At 42.4% G+C, this 24,002-nt stretch overlaps 1 protein-coding gene across 1 annotated transcript in view; it reads left to right on the plus strand.

Annotated features, from left to right (window-relative positions):
• Positions 1-24,002, plus strand: part of SH3PXD2A (SH3 and PX domains 2A) — a 95,678-nt gene that overhangs the window by 47,796 nt on the left and 23,880 nt on the right.

Genomic DNA, 24,002 nt, shown 5'->3' on the forward strand with positions numbered 1-24,002 from the left:
CCAAAACATCTGGAGAGCCGAAGGTTGCCTATGCCTGACTTAACCAGAGGTACCACTGTATGAGCTTCATTAAACATACCTGGGCTATTTTGATGTGCTGCAAATACTCTCCTATGCATGTTTACTACCTTGTGGCAGGGGAGGCGCCAAGAAGATAGGAGGTGCTCTTGGTAGACACCCAGTTTTACCCACCCCATGAATCTGGAGAGCATGTTTTCATCTGTATTGCTCTCTTGCTGGTTCATGTTTCTGGTGGAACTATTGTAGAATTAGTGTGGGCTATCAGGCTTGCACAGCTTGACTCTTCGCTTTCTCGAGTTTTCCCCATGGGGAGTAGGTCATAGAAAAGTCAGGACTGTTTCTCCTGGTACCCTGTTGCTGCTATTCTGAGTTTCCATCTGATGTAGATTTTAGAAGCTCCTGCTCTGTTGAGGGCCCCTGTACAGTCAAGTAGAGCATTCTGTGAGCATTACTGCTTGCCACCCATTGCAAAACCCTTTTTCATTTGATTGTGGGGAAGGTACAATTTTATTCAAGAATGGAACAATATCTGGGAACAGCTGTAAATCTGCAAGCTGTCAGGGGAAAAAATGTATAATGTTGTCGGAAAGAATGGAGGACAAATTCCAAAATTCAACTTGGAAGAGATTAAATTCTCTAGCAAGCTTTTGGCTCTGCATAATTTGGGCATTCATTTGTATTTCTACTTTAGGGGCTAGATTATTGCCAGCTGGTTGAGAACTGGGGAAAGAAATTGGTGCCAGAAAAGTGTGTTTTAATTGAAATCTTAAATAGAATTCTGCAATTTTGAAAGCCAGTGTTTTTGTTGTTGTTTTTTACCAGATTAATCTCAGCATTTCAAAAGCTTTTCAATGAACTCTTTCCTTTTTCAGCTATGGAACAGGCAATGACAAGTTGTGCTAGTGTGAGGTAAAGGTAAAGGGACCCCTGACCGTTAGGTCCAGTTGTGGACGACTCTGGGGTTGCGGCGCTCATCTCGCTTTACTGGCCGAGGGAGCCGGCCTACAGCTTCTGGGTCTTGTGGCCAGCATGACTAAGCCACTTCTGGAAAAGGATAAAAAAGGCATCCTATGGTACCTTACACTACAAGTTTTATTTATTTATTTTTATTGTTGTTGTTCCTTGGTCCCAACACCTAGTGTGCCCTTTCCAAATAATTTGGTTTCAGTTGGGATTGGTTTTGGTTGATTCAATCCAAGTGTGTTGGTTTCTGTTCGCCTGTTTTAGTTTCTGGGACAAGTTCCATAGATGGCCTGGGATGTTCCTGGTGTACAATAAAATTATTAAAATATAATAAATGTGTTTAGTGAAACACATTCGGGGTAGATGATGAAATATCAGTTTGATTTTAATAGGAACAATGTTCCTAAGTGCTGGTGCCACCATGCTGAAAGCCTTAGACTGCATAGAACCAAAATTAATATGTGGGACAGACAGGATGGCTTTGCCTGATGAGTGCAGTGATCTGGCTGCTGTATAGGACTTTATACACTAATAGTCAGGGGCAGCGCATCCTGTTTCACACCACTGGCAGAGAAGCAGTGCCAGCATTAGCGTCGATTTCAGATGAGAGCTCAACAGATTTGGGTGTGATTAATGCCGATACCAGTGCCACTTCTGTGCTGCCAGTGGAAGCAGCAGGGCACCTTTGGGGCTTCTGCCCCATGAGGCAGCTGCCTCAGTCTGCCTAATGGCAGAGCCAGCTCTGCTAATAGTAATTGTGAATTTAGCTTGGTAATGTAGTGGCAGCCAGTACAGAGCTTTCAGCACTGGTGTAATATGGTGATACTGAGCTACTTTGCGCATTTTGCAACAGGGAATTTCATTAGTGCAAGAAGTTTCTGAGCTCTGGGCTCAGTACTGTGCCTGCGATTTCAGATTAAAACTACTGAGTGGAAGGAAGGGAGGACCTTTTCCTGCCTCCCCACTTCCAGCTAATCTCTGAAGACTGGAGAAGAGACCCTCTTAAGAATATTAGGGGGGTGGATTGATTCAACAGCCCTTTTGAGTGCAAAAACCCTTTTGGAATTCAGAGACTCTGAGCATCAGAATGTCAACATTTTGGGGACACTCTCATTCATTCCCATTGTTTTCCAATCCTCTCTCCATTCTTGCCTAGTGTTTTGGGCAGAGTGAGAGATTTATCAAATAGTGTAAAATATCGCATTTACGCAAATCTAATGTGCCATTGAATCTAATGCACACTTCAATTTTCAAAACCTTGAAACCAAAAAAGTATTTGCCAGCAAATGTAAATGCACCTTCAAATCTAATGCGGATCCTAATATTCACAACATAATTTGGCCAAAAAGGGTGCCCATAACATTCAAGTAAATATGGTACTACCTGACTTAGGCAAGCAGTTTGAATAGGTAAGTGGATGGCTTGGGAACATTTCATGTATTTCTGTATAGAAGAGCAATTTGATCTTCTGGAGAGAGTGTCTCTTGAGCAGTGCCTGTGTTTTGTTTGGATCAAGTTACCCCCTGTGCTTGGAACTGGAGTGTGTCTTGGCAGCAGGAAACCATTGTGACAAAATAATTCTGAATGCAAAGACATCCAAAATTCGAAACAAAGCCCAGCTGGTTTCATTTCTTCTTAAAGTTGCAGCACTTTGTATTCTTTTGTTGTGTTTGAAAAACTGATATATACAGTAGTTAGAGTCGATCTCAAATTAGCTGAGACTTACATCGGAATCTGGGGTGGTCTAGGACAAAGAGTAGGCACAGTTGCCTGAGCATATGACATATTTTCTCTGAAATTTTGCTGTTTCTTCATGCAATCTCTGGGGTGCATGTTTGTGCACCTAAGAGGAGTGCTATTGACTTGGCCCAGCATGTTGTGGGTGAAATCATGATATAACCTTACTCTGTGTAATGGGAATTTCTAATTTTGATCTGCTTGATATGGCTTTGGACATCTTCCAGTTCTTGGAACCAGATAAACCCATAACTCTATTTATATGATACAGGGACTCACTTTCAGAAGAGAATTAGGCTTGCTTCAGAAATTCTCATTCAATTTTCTCCCCAGATTTGGGGGTTTTGATTACTTGGACTTGTCAGGAGGGCTCCCTCAATCAATCAAATGAGTTTCTTCCATTCCTGAATGCTTCAAAACTGAGCATTGGCTGTTCTCCCCAATACAGCCAATCCAAGCAGGGGCTTCTTGTTGGCACCAGTTAATTGATTCACACCCACTGGGAGCCCCACTTGCAAAGAAACAGTTGGGGGCTCAATTTAAGCTCCCAGTTCATTCCTTTGTGGCCACATCCATATCTGCCCCATAGCTGACATCATACATGGTGTGAGATATACTGTAGATGGGTGTCATTTGGAGGGAATGGCTTTATGGGCCAAATCGGTACTTGTGCTGGGCTTCATTCCCCACTGCTGCTATACATGTTTATTTTTAAATTAAAGCAGTTGTGGATCATTCTTAAACAAGGTTGAAATTATGCCAGTACTTTATGTTTAGATAATGTATGAAGAGCACTATGGAACACTTAAATTCTCTAACTATAAGTGTCCTCAAGTATTGAACAAACTTCTATTCAAATCTGTGTGAGTGTAGATCATATTTGCACTCCTTCCTTTGCTTGGAAACGTTCAAGGTCTTAAAGAAACACCCAGGCCATAACACCAACACACATTTCTACTTGTGGGCACTCATTGAATTCCCTGTTTAGGAGCTGAAGTCTAACCAGCATTTGACATTGTTATAACTGCTCCATGAACAAGATTCTCCCCTCCCAATCCAGCTCCTCTTTTCAGCATCTCCAGAGTTAACTTCAGAAGACATCATCTGGAGAAACAATTACACTTTTTGCTGGCTTGGTCTCAGAATATTTGAAAGCTGAGTTGGAGAACAAATAAGCGCTGGCAGACTGTAGCATAGTTAGGGAGAGTATGCAGGCGAGTCTGGCGGCAAGAACCAAAAACTGCAGTTGGGTCAAAGGACCCATTGTTGATTCATCAGTTCTCTGTTGAGCCTTTTGTAAATATCTCAAGCCCTGTGCCCACAGATAGTCTTGTCCTGTACGTTAGAAAGTTCTGAAGGAGCCTAACATGACCTTCTGGTTTATCTACCATGAAACATTGGGGAGGGGGATTTCCCCACCAGTGATTATTTTGGCTTCATCTCTCTACTAGAGAAGTACTTTTTAAAAAGTCACTATCAGATTGTGTGTTTTTTAAAAAATCTCAGTAATCTCTGCTGCTTGCTGGGAAGCAGGTGTTCTTAAGTTTTTTTAAAAAAAATTGCTGCCACCTTCATTGTTACATAGTGATTAAAAACATATTGGAGATCCTTACCCCTCATATGAGCATTTTTTTACACAATTTTGCCTATTATGCGCTTTTTTGCAAGCAGTGTTCTACAATAGAGTGAATTTTTGAACATTATTTCTACTAATATATGAATTTTGTGCTCATTTCCCCCACTAATCTCTATTTTTTGGTTGGAGAACTGCATTGCAACATTACAGCTGCAAAAGTAATGAGGTGGAGCAAAGGCTATGCCATATGACTGAATTAACATGGTAAGACATGCAGATTTGAGCAGAACTTGAAATTTACTCCAGATTTTCTGTGCTGTTGCAATGCTGTCAAAAGAGGATTGGGTGGTAAACGTGGGCTTGATTATGAACTGTGCTGGATGAAGGCATTGCTATAGCTACCGGGGGTGTGTGTGTGGCTAGCCAGGTTTTTTTTGCCCCAGGTGAAGCATGCAGAGGGGCATCATTGAGGTTCCCAGCCTGTGAGTGTGTACACAAATGTGTGTAGGGGGTGCCAAACCGAGTCTTTGACCCTGGTGAAATAAAGCCTAGTTTTGCCTCTGATTAAGGGGTCACATGGTCAATTCAATGTGGGCTCAGTATAGGTGACATGTTCAATCCAAGTGCTCACCACGATAGTTTGGCTCAGGTGATCTTTCTAAAATCCTCCAACGTGGAAATTGTATATTGGAGACTAGAATTTAGCAGTGTGCCTCAGTTAATAGTGAAGAGTGGCAGTTCTGAACCAGAGAACAGATGGGTATTTGTGTCTGGAAGCCTTTAGTGAATGCAAAGAAAATGTTGATGGTCTTTCTCTCCCACACTTGTCTTCCATGCCATTTGGCTACACTGTAGCTGGCCCAGAGAAATGCATTTTGCACCTCTCTAGCCCACCAAATGTAATGTGCTGACCTTGTTCCATTGACTAATCCTCTCCCCCACGCCCAGTGAAGTAAGCAAGTGGAGGCCACCCTTTAATTGACTTGGAGCCATTTTTCAGCCATACACTAATAATCTGGTTTCTCTTCGGTCCTATTAAAATGGTATTGTTAAACATATCCAAGAGTCTCGTGGCAACGGAGAACCTGGACTGCATAGCTGTTTTTCCCAAACATGCCAGTAACTATTGAGATGGGGATTTGAGCAAAGCCTTGCAGTGATTCCCCACTGTTTTTTGCCTCTGCTCCTTCAAAAGTGGACCCCTCCCTCCACATGGCTTTTTAACTTGTTGGTGTTTACAGCTATCTAGTTAAGGGATGGGGAACCAAAGGGATCAAATGTGGTCCTCATGCCTCTTTATCTGGCCTTCAGAACTCTCCCAAGCCACACACCCTACCAGCCCACCTTTTGCATCTCCTTGGTGTAGGATTGTAGAGTTGGAAAGGACCCTGAGGATCATCTAGTCCAAACTCCTGCAATGCAGAAATGGGCAGTTGTTCTGTTTAGGGATCAAACCTGCAACCTTGGTGCTATGAGCACCATGCTCTAACCAACTGAGCTAATGTGTCCTTTGAACTCTGATAAAACTTTTTGTTTGCCTGGATGAAGGATGAGTGTGAGGAAACTAGCCTACCCTACAAAGGTAAAACTCACATGTATTGTCCTGGCCACCTTTGCTTCCCCTTTTTTTGCGGGAAATTCTCTTACTATAGCAGTGGGGAACAGCAGGGAGGGTTGACAGCTATGGCTTCCGGTGCCACCCACCATTGACATTTGGCCTCTGAAAGTTTACCTAGAATGGAGCCTGGTCCTTTAGCTGAATTGAATTCATTTGGGGCTCCTAGTTTGTTTCGGAAACCAACCATAGAACTAAGAATCTTAAGCTATAATAGACTGTTTTAACACACAGGTCTAGTATTTTCCTGATTGTTTTCTGACTGGTTTAAGACCTTAGAATGTGTACAGAATGTTTTAGTCCTGAAGGCCAGCCATCTCCCACAGATCTGGAATTACAGGTGTTTGGTTCCCCAACTGGCTTCAACGTTGGAACTTAATCCTTTCCAATTATGCAACACCACCAGTTGCAAATGATGGAATTCAACCTGTAGGTGATTGTTTACCTGGCAAGCAGAAGTTATTATGCTGAAGGAACAATCTCCCTCTCCTCTCCCTGTACCCTGTTCTGGGTGCTCAGCTGACCACTCCAGGAAGATATGAGAAGGGTGCAGGAGTCATGTAAGGGGGGGGTAATTCCCATTGTAGTAGTGGAACTCATTGCGCCAGCTTCCATGAAAATGTAACAGCTTGTGATATACATCTGTCTGAATACACGAATGTAAAGGGGGGGGGGGTAATTCCCATTGTAGTAGTGGAACTTCCATGAAAATGTAACAGCTTGTGATATACATCTGTCTGAATACACAAATGTGTGTGTACTGTTGATATCAGATAAAACTGATGGGATTTGAAGCATTCTATAGAGTGCATCTTGTGCTTGTCATATGGACTAATGAGGAATTGGAAGCTCTTAAGCTATGTAAAAGAAACTATGTCTATGGTTTTAAATGAGATCCATGTTCTAGTTTAGGACTGTGTTGTATACTCTTTCTTCTGTATATTTGTAGATGCTCCATAATGGTGTGTTTTGGTTGTGTGTTCTACCAGCTATATAATCCATGGGCTAGAAAAATAGAATGTACTTGGAATAAGTTGCAGGAACTGTGGATTCAAATTTCTGAGTTGCTTTGGGAGTGGCCATCTCCTACTCCTTCAGTCTCTTCCTCCCCCCCCCCCCTCTCTCCAGTGCAATGTATTTGGTTAATTGGCAGTTTGCTCAATGTGCTGGCTGTTCTGCAGGCTTCTAGTTTATAGGAAACATGTTCCAGAGGGTTGACTGTTGTTTCCGTTCCTCGAGGCGTGGCTTCAAAGCCAGGGATGATGTTTGAATAGGACTGAGAAGAGGAGCCCGAAGGACATCTGGGAGGGAAAGCAAAAAAAACAAAAACAAAAAAACAGAAACCCAAAACCAAACCAGTGCCCGACCAGAGCAGGTTTAGTTTGTTCAGATTGAAAAGTGTTTCAGTTGCTTCCATCGCCTTGTTGGAGCTTACTGGCTAAGAATAGTTGTAGGATAGGAGCTGTATGTGGATGGGGGATGTTCAAGGAACACCTGGATGCTTCAGGAACTGGCGTCGGCAGTTTGGTAGGATTTTGTTCTACTTGCCTTCTTGTGAAACAGTGTTTTTGGTAGAACTGTTAGAGATTCAAAATGGTATTGAATGAATGCTGACAGCATTGTGTAGCTTTTATGATGAGCTTTCTTGTAAAGCTGCACATGAATAAACTGTTGTATTTTGTATGTGGTTGCTATGGCTTCTGTTAAAGCAGGCACCCCCAAACTTGGCCCTCCAGCTGTTTTGGGACTACTATTCCCATCATCCCTGACCACTGGTCCTGTTAGCTAGGGATGATGGGAGTTGTAGTCCCAAAACAGCTGGAGGGCCGAGTTTGGGGGTGCCTGTGTTAAAGAAACAAATATATTGGATTATAGCATAACATTGCCTGAATATCAGCTGCACAGTAGAAGTTTTGTGGTGCTGCTTCCTGTGCTCTCCTGACTCATTTAATACTAAGTAAGCTGACATGTCCAACTGGTTTTTTTTTCTAATTTAGGAAGCTGTTTGAAATGTTAGAATGAGATGCCTGTATTAATCCTCCCCCATACAAGCTTTTGTAAGTTGATAGCTTATATTGTACTTGCAGAATTCTTAATAATTAAATTCCATTTGTATTCAGTTTTCCCACACAAAAATTATGCCAAGGTGGTATAGATTGCTGGCTGTGTTTCATAGCTAGATACTGAGAAGAATAATGATTTATCAAATGCTTTACAATACAAGGCTGTGATTTTGAAAGGGTTTTCAACTTGAGTTCTCTGTATTTTGTTAAACTGTATACCTCCTAGCTAGCCCATAATGGTATTTTATAAGGAGCTGTGTTTATAAGCTGTTGTTATTTTGTGTGTTTTGCCCCTCTCATCTTGGGGGCAAAACCAAACTATGAAAGTATTCCTACAGTACTAGCTAAGAAGGACTCTCCTTTAGTTCAACCCTGGGATGGCTGCTTTTTCTTGAAGTGTACTTAGAAGTTCATTTTTACATGTGTGAAGGTTTTCTGATCCATTTCTCTTTTCTTTCCTTTTTCGATGCAGTTTCCATCTGTGAGCTCTTCTCATATAATGGAGTGTGTGAGCAGATAAATTCTTCTCTGCCTTTTATTTTGAAATGGTAGTATGGGTAGTGAAGTGGGAGGGGAATAGAATTTCTGCAAGAAGTGGATTACTATCATCATCATCTTTATTAGTAATTTGATGGCTGGTCAGCAGTAAAATTATCTAGGTGGCTTACAAATTACAATCGATACCATATATAAAAATACAAAATACAACTTAAAATTAACAAAATCAATAAAACCGTAATAAAACTTCCCTGGTGCAGAGACAAATAAAACAATTAGAAGCTCAGCTCAAAGCCACACTAAAATGATGTGCTCTTAGTGTTTTGGAAAAGTTCAGAAGTTAAAGTTGGATTACATTGTGGCTGCTTTCCCCTATGGCAGGTATGGGAAACCCTTGTTTCTCCAGGTGTTAGAGTACAACTCTCATAATTCCTGATTACTGACCATGCTGGCTCAAGCTAATGGGAGCCGTGCTCACCAGATACCATTGGACTACCATTTCCCTGTCTTGCAATTAACATTTGTGACTCTGTGTTTTGGGGCTTATTCACACTTACCTTTCACCCTGCTCTTTCCAGGCCTAGGTCCGTTATTAAAAGCTCTGTGTCTGAGAAAACCCTTCAGCACTCAGTCAGAACAAACATCAAACTGGGTGGTGGTTGTTTTTTGCAGATTGCCATTTGCTCCAATTGAACTTTTAAAAGTGGGGGGGGGGACTCCAAAGCAACCCCCCCCCCAAAAAAAACCCACACGCAGACATGGAGCTTTTATGTGCAGACAGTGCCTGGAAAGAGCAGAGAAAAGGATAAGCCCTATGTTTTGTTGGTAGTATGCTGGCAGTTCAGGACAAATAGTCTAGTATAAAGTGCATGAGGTACTGTATGTAGTTTTTGAAGAGCTGTGTCTGTAAGGAATGGATCCTCTCTTTCTGATCAGAACCCTTATTCCTTTCCTGGAAGCTTTTATTAGATATGCCTTGCATGTTTTTTGTGCTGCTTTTATAAAACATGAGACCAAAAAGGTTGCCTTTATTTTATTTAAAAATCTATATGAAGTTCTTTTTAGTGAAGCTGCTTAGTTCCATGATGGAAAGCCAGCCCCTGTGATTCATGCAGCTTTTTGAATCCTCTGTCTGTAGCAAGGCGGAAGACTTCTAGTTCCAGGCAGCTCTCCCATAAAATGATGAGGCGCTGTTGATGCAGCCATTCTTGAAAAAACGACGCCAAATTGAAGAACGCACTCCCACTTGAGCCCGGTTGATGGGAAATGTTTCCAGGAGGAACTGAAAAAGCATCTTTCAAAGTGGCATTATTGGTAGCAGTGCTGTGGGTTGCCTGTTACAAGCAAACTGGCAAGCGTACAAGGGTTTTCCTGCCAGTCACTTCCTATGAATGGCTCTGGTGTTATGAGGCATATTGTACAATACTTACAGCTCATAGGCTAATAGGCTGCCGGCCGTTTGTTTGCAAAGGTTAACATGCCTGGCTAATGATAGTTCTGTGATCTGTCAGGATTGAAGGAATATTTCCTTCATTACTAAAATACGCAGACCTCCTTCCCCCAATTTCTGTCTGAGTTTCTCTTATTCTGTTCTGCTGTTTTACTTGTATCTGGAATGCAGTTTATGTCAAGAGAACAGACTCATATTCTGCTTCTATTGAGAACGTTGGAAAACCTGGGATAAAAGACAGTGAATTCCTTATATGTTTGGGGTGGGATTTCTTAACATCTCTGAAGAATTGGGCATCTCTTGTGTCTTTGCTGGTCCAGGTTTGAAAAATAAGAGGCATTCTGAAGCAGCAGTGCCCTGTTCTGTTGTCATTTGAACTCTTGCATTGAAGAAAAAAATACCTCTTCAGTCTGCAGTATTCCACCACTACCCTTACTCTAACTCAGCTTGGCGAAGGGGGACCATACTTGGTGGCAGAGAAGTTGCACCTATGTGAGCAACTATTTGCATTGAGAAATGACGCAATTGTTTTCGTTCAGGCAGAATGGCTGTCACACCTCAGTGTGTGGAATGACTTATAACTTGTGTCAGAACCAGAATAAATACAATCCCCTGCATGTTGGTAACTCTGTCAGTATCTCTGGTATTATTATTGTAACAAAATGTTAATATACAATGTAAAAACCTTGTACAAAGCACTGCAGCAATTTGCATCAGTGAAGGGTGCTGACATGTATGTTTGCTGAGTAGTTGCTTAGAGAGGTTTGTGCGTTGCAGTGGTACCTTGGGTTACATACGCTTCAGGTTACATACTCCGCTAACCAAAAATAACGCTTCAGGTTAAGAACTTTTGCTTCAGGATAAGAACAGAAATCATGCTCTGGTGGCGCAGCGGGAGGTCTCATTAGCTAAAGTGGTGCTTCAGGTTAAGAACAGTTTCAGGTTAAGAACGGACCTCTGGAACGAATTAAGTACATAACCAGAGGTACCACTGTATTTGGGTCTTGCTCCTTCTGCAAAAAAGGCAAGGGGAACTCAGCAACCCTTTGTGACAAACAACTAGATGCTTGCTAACAGCACACCTGTGAAACCTGCCCAACCTGTGCAGTGTGATTTCTAACTAGAGAGACTGCCAGTTCCCTGCAATGTTCTACTATGACCAGGAAACAAAAGCCAGAATGAGGCCCATACTGTTGAAAGGGGAGAAGCAAAGTTGAGCAGGCTTGATTCCCAGTGTCCAGGAATCCACAAAGCACTTGCCATGGGCACTGTGGCAACTAACCCTTCCAACTCTATGAGTGTCTCTGATGGAAGGAAAAGAATTACATTTAGGCAGCCCAGAGTCTGAATGCAGGCCTCTCTGTCTGGCCCTTGTGACTCTCCCCAGGCCATGCTCCTCGTCAGCCATGCTCTTCACCCTCTTTGAGTGCTTCTGCTTGGCATGATGGTGCCCTTTGCTTGGCTATATGGAGAGAAGTGGGGAGATGTGAAGAAATACGATTCTTGCATGGCAGGAATGAGCATGGGTGAGAATTGCATATATTGCTCTACCCACTACTCACAAGTGCCCCTGCACTACCACCAAAGGTTGCATTCAACTTGGGCTGATCTTGTACTGTTCCTTGGTACAAATTACGAGTAGAATTCAGGAAGTGGACCAGTTGCTTTGGAGGAGTTGCTGCCGTTCAGACCCAGTGGTTTGTCTAATTACAAGACAGCGTTGTGTGATCTCAAACTTTCCCCCTCCCTTCAGGCTTGGCACCATTACCTCTCTCTTTGGCTCAAGTAGCTGCTTTCTGAAACATTGCCTGGAAGAGCTTTAAAAGGAGGGACATTTGAAATGCTGGACTGGGCTTCAGGATCTGGACGGAATGCCTGTCGCAGACGAGGGTTCCTTTTTAGCTTTTCCCAGAATTATACTCTTAACGGCCTCCATCTGGCCCTGTCTGATGTGGGAGAAATCTACCACAACTGGCATTGGTAAACATTGCATTGAATCAAGGTCCAAAACAGTAAATTCCTGATTGCCCCTGGGATTTGATCCCCAGTTCCATTGACTTAAAAAAGAAGAAGAAAGAAACTCTGAAAAGTGTTCTGTTTTGTCTTTTTTGCACTATGGGGAGGAGTTGTAGCTGAACGGTAGAGCCACTGTGCTGCCCGCTGGTTCAATCCCCCAACATCTCCAGGTAGGGCTGGGAAAAGTTTCTGCCTGAGCACTGCCAGTCATTGTAGAGCACTGATCCTCAGCTGGTGGGTCATGGCCAGATCCAAGGTGGGTCACAACAGGAGCACTACTGCCCTGCAAATATATAGTAAAAGGTTAAGAAATGGGTCCCCAAAGGCATGTTTGGGTTAAAAGTGGGCGTTGGACCTGAGAAGGTTGAAGATACCTGGTGCAGTCTCTTATGTTCTTGTATAGTGACACAAAGTCAGCAATGGCCAAAGTAGCTTTCACAGTGCCCAGCTCCACATTAGCACATAGTATGTATATTCAGATGACTGATTTGGCAAGAGAGCAAGAGGATGAAAGGAATATGTATTCCAGTATGAAATACTGGTGGGAACAAAGCTGGTTGTTCTTCCTTCAGTTTTGCTTCCTGTGGAATGGGAGTAAAAATGGTGTTCTCTGAAGGTCTCCATAAACAGGACTTGTCTGTTGTTTCTATGCGTTAGCTCACCATTTAGGATGGTTACTTTTCAGTGCTTCTAGAGAATGGAACATAGAAAACTGTCTTGTGCCAGGTCAGACTGTCCATCTAACACAGTATTGTCTACTCTGACTTCAAGGTCTAGGGCAGGGGTATTTCAGATCCCCTGATCATTTTTGGGTGGAACCTGGGACCTTCTGCATGCAAAGCAGTTGTGCTACCACTGAGCTGTTGCCCAGATGTGGTTGAATTCCATAAATATGAAATGTATTTATGGCATCACCAAACTTGGCCCTCCAGATGTTTTGGGACTACAACTCCCGTCATCCCTAGCTAACAGGACCAGTGGTCAGGGATGATGGGAATTGTAGTCCCAAAACATCTGGAGGCCCGAGTTTGGGGATGCCTGTATTACAGAGATCTGAAACACGAAGCATATGGAAGGTTGGGAAGTCTTGCTGTGATTGTAGAAATCCTTACCTGGTGCCATGAATAAAGACCCGTTTCTTTCTCACAGTTTTGTGTACAAGCGTGCAATACATTCAGGCTAGCACATTTCTCTGGAAACAAGTTCCATTTGAACTCGGTGAGCCTTACTTCTGAGAGCACATGCATAGCATTTCAGGGTTGAAAGTAGCTTTATTTCTCTGAGCTGAAAATTTCTAGTTCATTGTGGAGAAAGACGGAAACGCTTTCCCTCCTCCGCATGATGATTCATTGGCTGTATTGTCCTCGCCAAACTCTTGCAGCCGGTTAAAGTATTTTCCAAAAAGGGGGAGGCGTTGCTTCTGCTGGTACTGGTGTGGTCCACGGTTGCAATGTCCTTGCATAAAATAATGCTGCTAGGCCTATAGGTAGACTATAATAGGTAGCAACAGGGAAGGAAGGACAGATAATGGTTTTAGAAAGTGGCTATAATTCATTCAAGTTAAAGATGCAGAAATACAGCTTTTCCATGTATATATTGAAAACTCAGGCTAAATCTGAAATGCAACTGAATTAAAAATAAACAGGATTGAAGCAGAAAATAAATTACACTTCCTGTAGGGACAGTTCCTACTGGATATTCTCACGGGGCTAAGGTGTTGCCAGTAGGCAGATAACCTCTTGATTCCATCATCTGATGCCAGGGAGGCAGTGGAAGTAGTAAATTAGTGCCTGGCATGAATTCAGGAGCTGATAGGAGTTTACAAGCTGAAACTTAATTCAGGCAAGATGGAAGTACTGTTAGTCAAGAACGCTGCTGAGGTGATTCAGCCTGTTCTGGATAGATTCTCACTAACCTGTTAGAATTCTTTGAGGGTGTCAACAAGCTTATTGATAGAGGTGATCCAGTCCACATTCTGTCCTTAGACTGTTAAAATGACTTCGACAAGGGAAGCAGAGAGCATTGAGACTTCTCTCAATGGAAGATGTAGGAAGAAGAGCCCCCCAGGATTGGTATCGGGACCTGTGCTTTTTAACTTGTTCGTAAAGGATTAGAGTCAGGGGTGAGTAGTGAGGTAGCCATTTTTGCTGACAATGCCAAAATTTTTCAGGGTGGTTAAAGCAAAATGGGATTACGAAGAGCTTAAAAGGATCTCTCCAACCAAATGAGTGGGCAGTAACATGGTAAATGCAATTCAGTGTCCACAAATATGATTCACATTTGGACCAACCCTCCCACCCCTAAATTTCACAAATACACTTCTGGAGTCTGAATAGGAGTAACTTGGCTTTGGTCATCCATTCTTTGGAGCCTTTTATTTGATTGTACCACAGCATTCTCATTTAAAATCTGTCAGGCTTTTTGCGTCTCTCTCACTGGAAATGCTGATAGCGACCTAATTCTGCTGCCACTTTCTATGGGAAATCCCTTTTATGCTCCTGCTGCTGCTCTAGATTTTTGTGTTTAGGTTTTGGCTGGATTATGTTCTTTGTTGCCTTTGGAAAGTTTTTTTCGGTGTACTTTAATTGAACATACTGCAGTTTTATGGTTATACTGTACACCACTCTGGGTACTCAGTCCTGTTTTCAAAAAGCATTGAACTTTACAGCCAGAGAGAATTGAAGTTTGTTATGAGGAGGAAACTGATAGGTTTTGCAGATCTTTTTGCCACTGGCTAAAAAGATCACTTTACTCTATAGATAAATGAACCTGTGTGTGATATGTTAATAAAGTTAACATCTACTCTGCAAGCTTTTTTGTCTGTGGCCACACCATCTTTCTCCTGAATATTTCCCTCAAATCATACCTATAGCTAGCAACATACAGCTTTGTTCCTTCTGTGTCATTTGCAGACTTTGCTGGCAAAACACAGTGAATTCATTATATGAACTATTATTAGTAGCAGATTTTAGCAAAAACTCTGAAATGGGGAGTGGGGTAAAAACATTATGCATAGCTTCTTGGTCTATGTATCTATGTATGTAATACACAGAGAATGTCTGGCGCAAATCCCAGTGATCAGTTGTGTTGTGCATTCTGCACGGTTGAAGGGAAATTACTGACTAGCGGTATGAGGGATTGCCTCCTATTGAACAGATCTGACAGCTTCCAATCTATTACACAAGTTGTAATGTATGTGCTCACCCAATCAAACCTCCCAAAAATTCTGAACCAGTACTAAGTGTTCTTTAGGCAGTTATGGAGGAGAGGTGTTCTGAACAAGGAACATCCATTATGTTGTTTGAAGCTATTGTGTTCTGGAATTTGGTGCATCTTCTTAATTTCTCTAAAATGGAAAACATTACATTCATTCTTAATCAATGTAGAACTTTTCAAGTGCAAATAATGAATGTCAAGATATCCCAGATATTCAAGTGGGATGGACTTGAACTAAGAGAGCTTTCTCTTGGGTGAGGCTAGGCAGATGGGCTTTGTTTTCACGTTTTGTAACTGACTGATCACCATGTTTTTGGAAGGAATGTTTTTCCAGGCTAGATTGGCCAATGACCCTGAATTCTTTTTGTAGCTAGGGGCATGGTTCATCTGTGTGATTCTTAGTTCTGTTTTTCTAAACCTTTTCAGGCCATTGTACACACCACTGCTCTTCACTTGAGTTATGATGTAATCCTTCTGGATATGGGGGGAGGTCAGCTTTACACACACACACACACACACACACACACACCTATTCATGTTAGGAAGCCCTTGGCTGTCTCTCATTTTTCTGTATGAGGTTGGGTGGACCAGGTGGCTATCCCACTAGTTATCCAACAACACATATCTGATTCTACAATGAGAGATGATTCATACAGTGGTACCTTGGGTTACAGACGCTTCAGGTTACAGACTCTGCTAACCCAGAAATAGTACCTCGGGTTAAGAACTTTGCTTCAGGATGAGAACAGAAATCGTGCTCTGGTGATGTGGCGGCAGCAGGAGGCCCCATTAGCTAAAGTGGTACCTCAGGTTAAGAACAGTTTCAGGTTAAGAATGGACCTCCAGAATTAAGTTCTTAACCCAAGGTACCACTGTAATTATTATTTGTACATACATACATACATACATACATACCCTGACCATCTGGCTGGGTTCCCCCAGCCACTTTGGGCGGCTTACAGTGTATATAAAAATTGCAAAACATCAGGCATAAAAAACTTCCATAAACAGGGCTGCCTTCAGATGTCTTCTAAAACTCGGATAGTTGTTTATTTCCTTGACATCTGATGGGAGGGTGTTCCACATGGCGGGTGCTACTACTGAGACGACCCTCTGCCTGGTTCCCTGTAACCTCACTTCTCGCCTGGACCTCAGTGTCTGTGCTGAACAATGGGGGTGGAGACACTTCTTCAGGTATAGTGGACTGAGGCTGTTCAGGGCTTTAAAGGTCAGTACCAACACTTTGAATTGTGCTTGGAAATGTACTGGGAGCCAGTGTAGATATTTCAGGATGGGTGAATTAGTGTAAGCAGAAGGGCAAGCCAGTCAGCTTATCTCTTCTAATGTATACAGACAAACACACAAAATGGATAGGGCATTCCTCTAGAGCTTGCTTAAGCAAAGTGATTTTTACACGTTGAATGTATGTGAATTTGGACTTTGTTCTGCAGATTTGTTTTAAAATCCAGTTAATAAAGGGAAATGGTGGTGGCGGCAGGGGCATGAAGTTAGCCTGGTGCTGTGGCCCTCAAACTTTAATGCCTTTCGATGAAAGGAGTAAGATAGTCGTACGAAGTACAGCAAAGAATATTATTCTGCTCAGTCACAATCAATGATGCAGGAGCCAGAGTGAACCTCATACTATCTTGGCAGCATGCAAAGAGAACTTTACATAATACTCTGCAGATGTTATTGCAGAATAGTTGTAATAACGTATTGTGCTCAACTCCTGCACAGAGAAAGGAATAAATGCAGGGCGGGGGCAGCTCCATGGATACATTGCTTCATTCTGGTTTTTGAAAGTGAAGTCTCTTAAGACATGTATACAGTACAGGGTGTATGGCCGAGAGAGGGGTTTTTGCTTTATAGTACAACAATATTGGTTCCTTCTATGTAGCTCTTGGCTAAACATTTTTTCCCCTTCAGGTCTAGACAGTTTGCTTAAGATGGAGTCTAAGGCAACTGCCTCAATGTTTCTTCCTTGAGAGCCCTTTTTGAGCTGGAGGGAGTGCTCTTGTAGTCAGATATCTCAGAATGTGGCAAAGGCACAGCCGCCACTAGGTGTCTAATCTATGGCATGGGTGCCAAAGCGATACAGATAACTGGAGTTTGGGGCACACTTATGCAGGAGTTGGAGAGGATCGGCTACGTTTCTGGATATGACATAGTCCGTACTATATTTCTGTCTGCCACTCCCATGTGCATTGCTGGCTGTGCCCTATTTCGGTAGGATAGAACCAAAATAGTGCCAGTACAGAAGGAGCTGCTTATATATTGTAGTGTAGCAACACACACACACATACATCCTTAAATTTGACTTGTGGCATAACTGCCAAAAAGGCTAACTACCACTGCACAACATGTTCCAAAATGCAGCATCTCATAATACAAAAAACTTGAAGGTTGTGTCATCAGTGTCCCAGTACAGACAAATCCATGGCAGAAAGAAACCCAAAAGATGCAGCTTCAGCACATTCTTAAGCTCCTTGAAAATGGAAACCTTGTTTGTCCTGAAGTGTTTGTTAAAAATGGTGGGTGGAATTTCACAGCTTCAGTAAGGGTGCTCTTTGCTTGAATTATACAGCAGCAGGCCCTGGGTCCATAAATACTCAAGGCACATGTTTTGTATGCCTTTTGTACCTGGAAGACCTAACCTGTAAGAAAAATAAGTGCTGACCACAATGCGTATCTAGTTTGACTGGATTCTTGTGCTTTGCTATGTGCATAAGATCAGTTTGGGTTTCATGGGGCTTATTTTTTCCTAATGGTATACAGGATTTCAGCCATAAAGTTCAAATTATATTATCACCTACTGCCTTAAATACTTTATTTTTAACATAATTTGAAGGAAACTGGTGATGTGTGTTAATCAGTTTCACACACAGTTGCTCCCAGTTTCCCAACATCTTATTGCAAGTGTTTTGACTTTCACCCCCATTTCATAAAGGAAGGTTGGCTTACTTCTTGTATGTGGATATTTTATTGGTTACCTCCCAAGCCAAACCATAATTGACCCAATTTTTTTCAGCAGGTTATGTGTTGTTAAATCCAGCACTCTCCTTTCCTTGTTATTTCATACATTTAATAGTGTCTTTTTTGGTGCATTTGAGTAAGAAACCTGACTTCAGCATGGTATGTTTACAACCGTCCATGCTGCAGTTGTCATGCAAGCTAGACCTGCTGGATTTCCTTCTTTCAAACCACAATTAAATGTGCAGGAGCCTCATCCTCTTCACTTGGTCACTCCTGACAACTGAATAGGAGTGAACAAGCAGAGTGCCAGGTAGGATTGCATAGCATTTACTGCTCTGTGAAAGTAGCCTTGACATCCCAGGGTGATGAAAGTACTGATAATCACTTCACACCTTTAAGGTAACTTGCATCCTATCTACAGAATCACTTTGGCTCTAAGCAATGACTTGAGTGAGGCTGTGTACACACTCCCAATATATTCGGAATCCAGTGCACTCCCACTGCTGGTTTGTGAAGCCACATATACATGCCATTAGTCACAATCCACATCTATCCTGTAGTTCCTTGAGAAATACTGCATTTTGATGCATTTGCCCCCAAATCAGTGTTGATCTTATTTGAAAATGTAAGCCATATGAAAACATCCATGCCCCCTCTCTGCCCACTGGTGTGGACAGGCAGTGGATTTACTTGGAAGCACAAACAACTATGTACAACAACATGCAAGTGCTATTTTAAACGGAACAGGGGGGAAACAACCTCACTGCGTTTTAAGCTGGTAATTATACACAGCCAGACATTGAGCTTAATGGCTAGATATGCGTTGGCAAGGAAAACAAGTTATCTCTGACTTTTGATAAAGAAATTAAAGGAAGAGCTAATGGAGCCAGTGCCAGCCCAAGGTCATTCATTCATTCATTCACATGTGTATGTGCTGATATACAGTGGTACCTTGGTTTACAACCATAATCCGTTCCGGAGGTCTGGTTGTAAACCAAAACAGGTTGTAACCCAAGGCGCTCTTTCGCCAATGGGGCCTCCCCCCCAAAATTGGTTGAAATCCAAAAAAGGGACACGCACTTCTGGGTTTGATGTGGTTCTAATCCAAAACGGTTGTAATCCAAAGCGGTTGCAAACCAAGGTACCACTGAACTACCCCATCAACTCTGTCTCCTGGCTGCCATGTGGACCTTCAAACTGCTCAGACCAACACTTTTAAAACTTGGCACACCCATTTTAACATTAGTTCCTGCTTTCCATCTATTTGCAAACTGCACCTGAATTAAATCACTTCACCCAGCAGGGCTAACCCTAAGTGGAGCACAATGGAATATGATTGGGTGGGTTTCTGTTTGTTTATTTCTGTCAATGTGGAAGTTGGTATAGATGCTGAAGTAGATCGCTGCTTTGTTTTTGTTTTGTTTTTCCTAGACCACACCCCCCCACTGGACCACCACCAAATATAGACTGTATAGGAAGGCAGGATATTGGCGAAGAAAACCGTTGACAAGTGGATGTGAAAGGATCAGGGAAAAGGGATGAAAGAAACTGGCAGTTGGCAGTGGGAAGGGGGCATAAGGTACAATTTGATTGTGAAAGGAGAATGGGGAAAGAAATTACAGTAGATGGGTAACTTTGAGAAGTATGTGAGGTTAGGAAAGAAAAATACAAAAGACAAAGACTTCTCCACTTAGAGCTTCTGGATCAGAAAATTCTGCCTAAAATAGGAAGGCTGAGTCACCGTACCCCCAGAGCAAATATCTGTACTTAGCTTGAGGAAACCTGAGGTATGGAACTCCTTGCCACAATGCAAGCACTGTGGCAAAATATTTAGCAATTTCCAAAGATGGATTAGATATCTATAGGAAATGACAGCACTTGCCGGCTGGTTATGCTAAACTCTGCTTCCATATGCCACCATTTTTTGTGACTAGTGGGCCTCAGTAATTCTCAACCTTCTTAAGTGGGCCCTGGGGGTAGAAAGTTCAAGAACCCCCTGCTGTACTTGGGTATGGAATGGCTTGGTTTGGCTCAACTTTTTTAAGCTATATGCAGAGTTGAAAATAGTATTTAGGTCTTTTCCAACTTTTCTGTTTTGTGAAATAGTAGGGCGCAAAACCAAAGTTCAGGGTGAAATGAAATGCTTCAAAGGTTATGGTTTTTACTAGAGTGTTAACTTTATAGTGCAGCTCTTTTCACTCAGGCTAACGTTTGCTTCTGAAGAAGAATTCATAGGACCGTTTCCATCTAATTAGGATCAGATGTGTATCAGCTTCTGGTCTGTTTACTTCTGCGTCATAATTACAATTGCATGTTCAACTCCAATATGCCTCCTATCCTGCCCTGCCATTAACTATTCCTCATTTTCAGCAGTAGGCCTTTTTGAAATGAGTTTGTGGTGTTGGTTTTCTTTTAAAATAATAATATTATTATTTACAGCAGCTGGCTGCTGTGGGTAAACGTCATGTCGGGAGAATCTCCCTCTTGCCGTGTAAAAGTGTAACTAAATTCCCTGACCAGGAATACTGTGAAGCAAAGTTTTCCAAATCTCTCTTGGAAATGGAAATCTCTGCCTCTTGATGAAATGATGCTAGTAATGGCTCTGGTGTCATTGGTGCTGCTCTGTTTTGTATTTTTGATTCCCTTTCGGAACATTTAGGGGAAGGAGAGAGAGGTTCCTTCTCATTTGACCATTTAGCAATGTCTTTTGTTAGAATTGGCTTGGATTCTTTTAAGAGTATTTAACTTTGATAAGCATGCATGCCTCCACTTTTGGAGTAGGAGCACTTTCACATGCAGAATTAGATTATGGAGTATGAGCTTTGAATGTTATCCTCCTATAATTTGCACAGTAAAATAGGGGACCCTCCTGTGCATGGTTGGAGCAAATTTGGGAAGCCCAGTATTGTGCCCTGTTGAAAACTGGTGGGGCCATCACAATTGAGATTCAAATGAAATGCAAGTGGAGAATGGGAATTAAAGGTGCATGTAAGCAGATTAATCTAGATAACTAAAGCAGTGAGGCAAACCATAGATTACAAGGCATACTCACTAATGCACTATATTTATGCTATGCAGTAGGCTGTGGTCCACATTTATGCCTGAGGAATGCTGAACCAGAGCATATCAAATATCAGTTGGTGAATCCATGCCAGAGAATTCTTATGCTGAAGTAGCAGCTTTCCTCTGAGTAAATGCAGGGTGCTTTTTTGCTTGCTACTTCCCACAGCTACAGCCTCTCGTCTTCCTCCACAAGCTTTCAATTAATCCTATATATGTTTGCCCTACTGTCTCCAATGGGCCCCACTTCCTTGCCAGCAAACTACAAATGGTGAATATACCTGTAGTATGTTCCCTTACACAACAATTTACTTTCCCCATTCTCACTTTCCTTTTAGCAACACTGTCGCTGTAGCTATAAGCAACTGTTTTTGCCTGTTTCCCCTATCCGAGTTAACTTGTGTCAAGACTACGGGGTTCATCTTGAGTATTGTTTTCACTACCAGGTCTGAGTCCTGGAATATATGGGGAGTGAGCAAGTATAGAGCGTTCCTCTTTCTCCACTGTACAACTGTAGTCTCCTATCTTCATGCATATTTTAAATTCAAAGCAGGGTACCTGGTTTGGTGTTTAGCCCTGGGAGTTTAGTATAAATGCTCTTGCCCATGCTGCGCACGCACACACACACACACACACACAAAATCTGCTCCTGGTTTCCCTTCTCTACTTCCCTCATTTTGGGTGCCCAGCTCCAAAAACCAAGAGCTATTTCCCCCACCCTCTCATTAAAGGCATTTTTCAATGCTTCAAAATAACATTTTGTTGTTGTTGTTCAGTCGTTCAGTCGTGTCCGACTCTTCGTGACCCCATGGACCAGAGCACGCCAGGCACGCCTATCCTTCACTGCCTCTCGCAGTTTGGGCCAAACTCATGTTAGTAGCTTCGAGAACACTGTCCAACCATCTCATCCTCTGTCGTCCCTTCTCCTTGCGCCCTCCATCTTTCCCAACATCAGGGTCTTTCTAGGAGGTCTTCTCTTCTCATGAGGTGGCCAAAGTACTGGAGCCTCAACTTCAGGATTTTATCTAGTTCATAAACCAAGGGTATGGGTAGAAGGCTCAGGTCTTGCTCCAACTTATCCTCCTACCATCTCTCACTCTTGCAAACTTCAGCTGACTCTTCTCAGCATCTGTGCCTTGGGAGAGGCAGAGAGAAGTAGCCAATAGTAATTTGTGCTTACACCTGGGCTTTGTGAAGGACCATTAACCACTTCACTTAAAAGAATTCCTTCCAGTAGCACCTTAGAGACCAACTAAGTTTGTTATTGGTATAGTCTCTTTGCTTGCCTCAGTGAGAATTTATATATTTACAAGTTCATTAATTGTTGTGTTAACATCACCCATATGCTAAAGGATATCAATAGGAAGGAATTATCCAACTTTGCAGAGTGTTGATTTCCATCGAAAAGGGAGCTTATTATGAAGTAGAATTCACACAAGCATTTGTTTTTATTTAAAAGTGGAAAGCAAAGCGCACAGGCCTTAGCTAAGTTTGGTTAATAGTCTCTGTCCTTTGCCTGTGGTTCTGTATTGGCTTAGATCCTAACTAGTTATCCATGATCAGAAGGGCTATTTCATTTACAGGGGAACTGGAATCCATTGGAGATCTGCCCCTTCCCCCTGCACTGCCCCTCATGCTGCTCCAGGGGCCCACCTAACCATAGGAGCTGCAGGGAGAAGGGGAGAGAAGCAAAAACTTCCTCTGGCAGGAGCATCCTGTTAGTGGAACTTTGCCCACAGACACTTGCAGCAGCAGAACCTTAGTTATGATTTGACCCACACTGTGCTGGGGTAATGTCTTTTGTCAGCACTGTGAAAAGAAACCAATTCTAATTGCAACTTTAGTATTTGAAGTTCCAGTTTGACATTCCCACTTCCAATTGAATAGTCCAGGGGAGTTTCCACGGCATAATTGGACCACAATTATGTGGGGCTAAAAAAACTATTCAAAGTGTGTGGAGTCATTTTAATATAGGAAATTGTGCAACCTGTCTGATTTTACCAGGAATACAGAACATTTTTGCGCCTACATGGCAATTAGGTGATTTATTTCCACCAGCGATGTGCCGACTTCTATACAAAAATTGCAGTTCTTGCAGTTCCTACTTGGAAAAAGGAGAGCAAAAAAGTTTCCCCTCCCCCCCCTTTCCAGACTCATCCCCTCCTGCTGTATACTTATAAAATGTTTGGCATCAAGCCCCAACTCAGAACCCTTTATGCGGATAGCACAGCAAGGGAAGCCTTGGGCAGGGCAGGAGAAAGAGAGAAAATTTTAATTTCCTCTCCCCACCACCACATACACCTCTATTAGTCCTGCTGTGCTCCCCATCCTGCTATGGAGGTTCTTATTCAGGGTGGCTGGAGTCTTGAACGGAGTACAACTCTTAAACGGCATTCAGACAGCACTTTACTCTGTTTTCCTGGTGTTTCATTCCCTGATCATTTATATGCTCATTCACACTTCTGGAAATCTAGCATAAGTTTAGCACTCATTTCTGCGTTAATTGCTTCTGGGGAGAAAAAATGATTTTCCAATCCTGTTAACCCAGGTAAACGCAGGAGTTTTGTGCTGTAATTTTCCTGTAGTTTGCATGGATCACGCCATGTGACGAAATTTGGGTGGAATTCCAGCATACAGTTCTTTTCCTCCATTTTCGTGGGCGAATGACAGGGGAACAGAAACATGCATGTCTGCTATTGTGTCACACCACACGCAGGAGTGTGAATGAAATTTAGCATGACATAGTGTTTACATTGATCAAAAGCTACGATTCCATAATGATACAGTAAAAGGAATGCAGTGTAAAAGGAACTT

Source organism: Lacerta agilis, chromosome 5, assembly GCF_009819535.1.
Source record: "Lacerta agilis isolate rLacAgi1 chromosome 5, rLacAgi1.pri, whole genome shotgun sequence".
NCBI lineage: Eukaryota > Metazoa > Chordata > Lepidosauria > Squamata > Lacertidae > Lacerta > Lacerta agilis.